The sequence below is a fragment of the Malus sylvestris genome, chromosome 13 (assembly GCF_916048215.2).
Source record: "Malus sylvestris chromosome 13, drMalSylv7.2, whole genome shotgun sequence".
Lineage (NCBI taxonomy): Eukaryota > Viridiplantae > Streptophyta > Magnoliopsida > Rosales > Rosaceae > Malus > Malus sylvestris.
Window position 1 is genome coordinate 25,994,027 of NC_062272.1, and position 5,799 is coordinate 25,999,825.

Genomic DNA, 5,799 nt, shown 5'->3' on the forward strand with positions numbered 1-5,799 from the left:
TTGTCTGCTAAGATTTCGATAATTGAAGAATGATTTGATTGTTCAATACATCCGCCACCAAATTAGCTTCTCTAAACGCACCCGAAAGCATTGTAACATTCTCTTGATATCCGAATGGAGAGATCAAATGCGACACGGAGGAGGTTGATTTGATAGCAGAAGTCGAATAAAAACTTGGGAATTACTAGAGTTCAAACTGGCTTGTTCTCGTACTAACGGGGAATATGTTTGCGTGGCCAGTCGATGCCCGTATCATCAAGAGGAAGCTTGGCCTAATATGGAAACATGGTGCTTTGCCGTGGAATTCGCTGATGAGGATGAGAACTCATCAGTGAATTCCATCTCTTAGAGTCTGGGTTAGGCTCCCACGAGTTCCTATCCAATACAAGGATGTTGATATTATCAAGGGTATTACTATTACTCAAGCAATCGGGGGTCTCTATGAAAGTGGATAAGATTACTTTGAATGGTTTGAATAGGTTGTTTGTGAAGGTCTTATTGGAGATTGATTTGAGGTTCCCACTGAAGAGGGTGCGGGTTGTAAATGGAGATGATGGAAACCCTATCCTGGGTTGGCTATGAAAAGCTTTTGAATGTGTTTCTACCGTGAGAGACGAAGGCTTGAAGGGCATTCTCGCCCTGAAGATGAGCTCGGTGATGGATGTTGTTGATGCACAAAATCGGTGAGACTTTAGAACAACTTAAAGTGTCAAGTTTGTGACCTTCGCATGGTTGCTCTGGTCACTAAGGCCATCTCCAACCGAAGGGTCTAGAGGGCCAGAGGGCCGAAAATAGCCCGAAAACCGTCTCCAACCGAGGGCTAGGCTAGAGGGCTCTGGAATCTGGGAGGGGCCCACGAAATCGGAGAGGGCTGGAAGGTTGGAGGGCTGGCTGCATGTAGCCACCAGACAGCCAGCCAGCCCGGGGCTGGCCATATTTTTTTTTAATGTTTTGTTATTTCTGTCGGTTATAGCCAAGGTATTAAATATTGATGATATCAGAAATATCGGTAGTCCAAAAACACGGAAATGTCGATGGAAATATCGGGATATTATCGATATCGATAAAAATAATATGGAAACCACGGAAATTGTAAGAAAAACTTGGAAATTTTTATTGAAACTGTGCAGGATGTTTATTTAGTCAATTATCTATTAGTTTATCACAAAAAATTGGAAGGAAATGCATTGCATGATGGATTTAACTGATTTAAGTTGATTATATAGCGAGCTGGCAAATTTTTCACTCTTTGAGGTTCAAATTTTTCACTCTTTCCCTGAAATTATATATTTTCACTCTTTCCTGAAATTGAGTCCTTTATCCTAATCTAATCTGGACCCCAGATTAATTTATATTTTCACTCTTTCCCTAAAATTATATAAATTGTGCAATTGAGTCCTTTATCCTAATCTAATCTGGACCCTCCATCTTGATTCTCACTCTCCGTCACGCTGCCACATGGCAGCCCACTAACCCTCACCCTATCTCTCTCTCTCTCTTTTCCCGAGACTCTCTTGGACCCCTCACTCTCTCTCAGTTCTCAACTCTATCTCTCTCTCGAACTCTCGTTCTCTCACTCCATTTCCCCGATCGCACCCACACCCAGGCACACCCAAATTCGTCCACCCCGATGCCAGCGCAGCATCTCCACCACCCTCCTGAACTCTCCCTCCCTCTCCTCTGTCTTTGGGAAGCACGGCGACGCGCAGAGGACTCCATTTCCCTGATCGCACCCACACCCAGGCACACCCAAATTCGTCCACCCCGATGCTAGTGCAGCATCTCCACCACCCTCCTAAACTCTCCATCCCTCTCCTCCGTCTCTGGGAAGCACGGCGACGCGCAGAGCAACCCCGATGACCCCAAGAACACCCAACCCATATTCCGGCCACCTCCGGAGAAAAGAGATTGCTCATTTTGATGGGTCTGAGCGTGGATTGCAGAGAGGGGCGCAGATCTTGGCAGCTACGACAACGGAGCCTTGGCTGCCGTTGCGACAACGGAGCCTTGGCTGCCGTTGCGACAACGGAGCCTCGGCGATATTATCGATAATATCGCGATATTTTGACGAAAACCCGTGGATACCTATTAAAATATCGGTAACGTGAAAAACCGATAATATCGACGAAATATCACCGATATTATCGGCATTTCGGACATTGGTTATAGCTGACAGGAATACATTCTATTACTTAATATAAATGTATTCCTGTCAGTTAACATGATTTTTTAAGAAAGAATTCAAATGCAACGCTAGCTGACTAGCCATTGCATTTGATTTTTTTATTTTTATTTTAGAGTTTTATTATTATATTTTATTTGCAAAAATTTTCATATAACTTCTATTTTTTCCTATAACTTTTATTTTACAAAATTTGCTTCATATTTTTTTAAAATTCCATTTTTCCCTTATAACTTCTATTTCACAAAATTTGTTTCATTTTATTTTAAGTTGTAGTTTTTAAATAATAAATTATGTTTGGCCTTATGGCCCTCTGGCCCTCGGTTGGAGACGGTTTTTTGTGACAGGGCTAAAACGAGCCCTCTAGCCCTCGGTTGGAGACGGAGGCAAATATGGTCATGTACTGTTCATTAAAATATTAATATCTTGGAGGATCTTGAAGGGCCAGAGAGCTAAAACGAGCCATTTGGCCAGCCATCGGTTGAAGATGGCCTAAGTGTAGGTAAATACATAGAAATATAAAGATAGGGAAGCAAACATAGGATGTACGTGATTCACCCTAAGTTGGGCTACGATCACGAGGGTAGAGGACTTCTCATTAATAGTGGAGTTTACACAATACATAGGTTCAAGCATAATCATCGTTAGTGAGTTTTAATGATGAGTTTTAGTACAATAATTACATTAGGGTTTAACTGTAGGAAAATAATCTTGTTTTATAGTCGATGAGAGTTGCATGCTTTTATCTGCGATCGAGGTGGGACTATAGGAGCTTTATTCTAATGTTGACATGTGTCATGTGATGATTGGTCTCTTGACTAGAAAGGAACTCATATGCTTCAGTAAGGGTGCCTCAGCATGAACCTTCAGTGAGTCCCTGAAGGTATGAAGTTGATCAGTGCTCGGTAGTTTCAGGATTTGTGAAGTATGATACAAACATTGTGCTCCCATAAGTTCTCGAGTGAGAAAAGCTTCTCGGTTGGGGAATTGTAAAAACCTAGGACACTGAGTAATCACAAAACTTCAAGGTACTGAACGAAGAGAGTTGCTGAAAGAAGAGAGTTGCTGAACGAGATGCCTTAATTTTTGTCGAGTTGCCGAAGGACCAAAGTTCCACCTATTCTATTTTAAGTGGCAGCCCATGGAGTGCACAGCAAAGGTTTGTTATGGTACAAGGAACCCTTAATTTGTGTCCTAAAATGCATAGGAAATCTTCAATGTTGCTGGAACTTAAGGACATTTAGGATTTATGAAAGATCAAACCAAAATAGGAAACCTTGGCTTAACTTTCCTACTTCAAGTAGGAATCCTCATCTTTAGGTCTTCAATTTCGTCCATTCCTTTAGTTCCAAGCATGTGATATTTATTCCAAGCCCAAATTTGCTCCAAAAGGCTCCAAAATGCACATTTTTGCATACTTTGTCCTTAGAACCTGAAATTGCACAAAAATGACTTGAAACACTAAAACTACTAAGGAATAACAACATAAATGCATGAGAACAAGCTAACTCAGTCGCATAAATATGCTCCTATCATTAGGCCCACATGCCTTTTTTGTTTGATGGAAGTAATCTGCCCAAGAATTAGGACAGCTCCATTAGAAAGAGCGCATGCCTTGGGCACTCATTTTTTGTTAGGCCCAAAGTCAAATCAAGAATTGGGCACAAAGAAAAGATCCAAGTATAGCCCAAAAGGAGGGGCGAAGGCCACGCATTTTTTAACCAGTCCTTTTGTTGTTGTTTTTTTTTTAATATTTATTTCTGTTGACCGTGACCTACCCCAAGCCCCTTTTAGTTTCTGCTGACTAAAACTCAACCTCCTCCCTAGAAGTTTCAGTGCCTCTTCTCTTATTATTCTTTTTTTTTTTTGGGTAAATTACATAGAAACCTCTTAGGTTTGAGGTCTATTACTACCCTATTCAACATCTTTAAAACATTTTACTTTCATACCTTACGTACTATTTTATTTCAAAATAATACATCCATTAGATTTTTCATCCATTGGTTTATTAAATGCTGACGTGGTTGCCACATTTGTGCTAATGTGGCTGCCACGTGGCAAAAAAAATAATTTTTTATACATTAAAAATATTATAATATTAACCCTATTAAAAAAATAATAAAAAAATAAAAACCCAAACCCAGAAATCCTCCACTGCAACCCCACATCCCACCCCCTTACCCATCTCTTGCTTCCCGTCCACTCTTCCACTCCCTCCACAAAAGCTAAAACCCGCAACCTCTGCACCTCCCTTCTCTCTCCCCCGAAGAAGAAGAAGAAGAAGAAGAGGAAGGATAAAAATAAAAAATAAAAAATAAAAAACAGAGCCTAACTCACAACCCCCCTGCACCTAAATCCAACAAGCTTATTTCCCTATCCCCCACGGCAGACGGCTTCACCACACCCTCCCTTCCCCTTCCCACCGCGACACCTTCACCACACCCTCCCTTCCGCACCCCCCCTTCGCGCCCAAACCCAGCAAGCTTATTTCCCCATCCCCCGCGGCAGACCCCCCCAAATCTAGCAACCTTATTTCCCCATCCCCCCGTGGCAAACCCCACACCCCCCTCCCCACATGACCCCCACTCCTTAAATCCACACCCATTCCTCCTATTTTCACCTCACAAACCCGGTGATGGCGGCGTAGACGGGATCTGGGTTTTTTTTTTTTGGGTTGCAGGTAGGGGGAAGAAGAAGAAGATGAGGGAGAAGACAGAGGGAGGAGGAGGGTAAGACAAACTGAAGGGCTTTTTTTTTTTTTTTTTTTTGGGGGGGGGGGGTTACAAGTAGGGGGTTGGGAGATGAAGATGAAGATGAGGGAGAAGAGATGAGGAGGAGGGGACGGAGGTGCGTCTGCGTTTTCTAAGGTTTTTTTTTTTTTAATTAGAAGATTCGGGTTTTTTTTGAAATTTTTTTTTTTGCCATGTGGCACACATTTGGCAACCACGTGGCACAAATGTGACAACCACATCAGCGCTTAATGAATCAATGGATGGAAAATGTAACGAATGTATTATTTTGAAATAAAATAGTACGTGAGGTATGAAAGTGAAATATTTTAAAGATATTGTATGAGGTTGTGATAGACCTCAAACCTGTGAAGTTTCTATGTAATTTACCCATTTTTTTCTTTTCGCAGTCATTAGTTGCAATAACCCTCACCTTTCAAAAGAGAAATTATTAGCTTCAGTAGCCCTCAACCATTACCCTTTTCCGCAGCTTCCCCTTCCTTGGCTTTTCCCCCTTCTGAACAAAAAGAACCCAGAAGTGCTTCTTGTTATAACTGAATAGAATAGGGTTAGCTCATACATGGATTACATGCATTGAAATGTATAAAAATGGAACTTGTATTTCAAGAAACATTGGGTTTGTCAACAATACACACACACACACACACACACACACACACACCAATATGAACCCAGCATGGCTACGATAGAGAAGATCATAATTCACGAGACTACCCGAAGAAGACATTCTAGTTGGTGAAGACAGTGAGCTTGCAATGTTCTTTATAACACCCTAGTTCACAAGGAAAGCCTTCTATTTACTCAGAACCATATCTCCAACTAGTGATAGCCCTAGTGCCTTATGGAATGGATTCTCTAGTAAGCGGG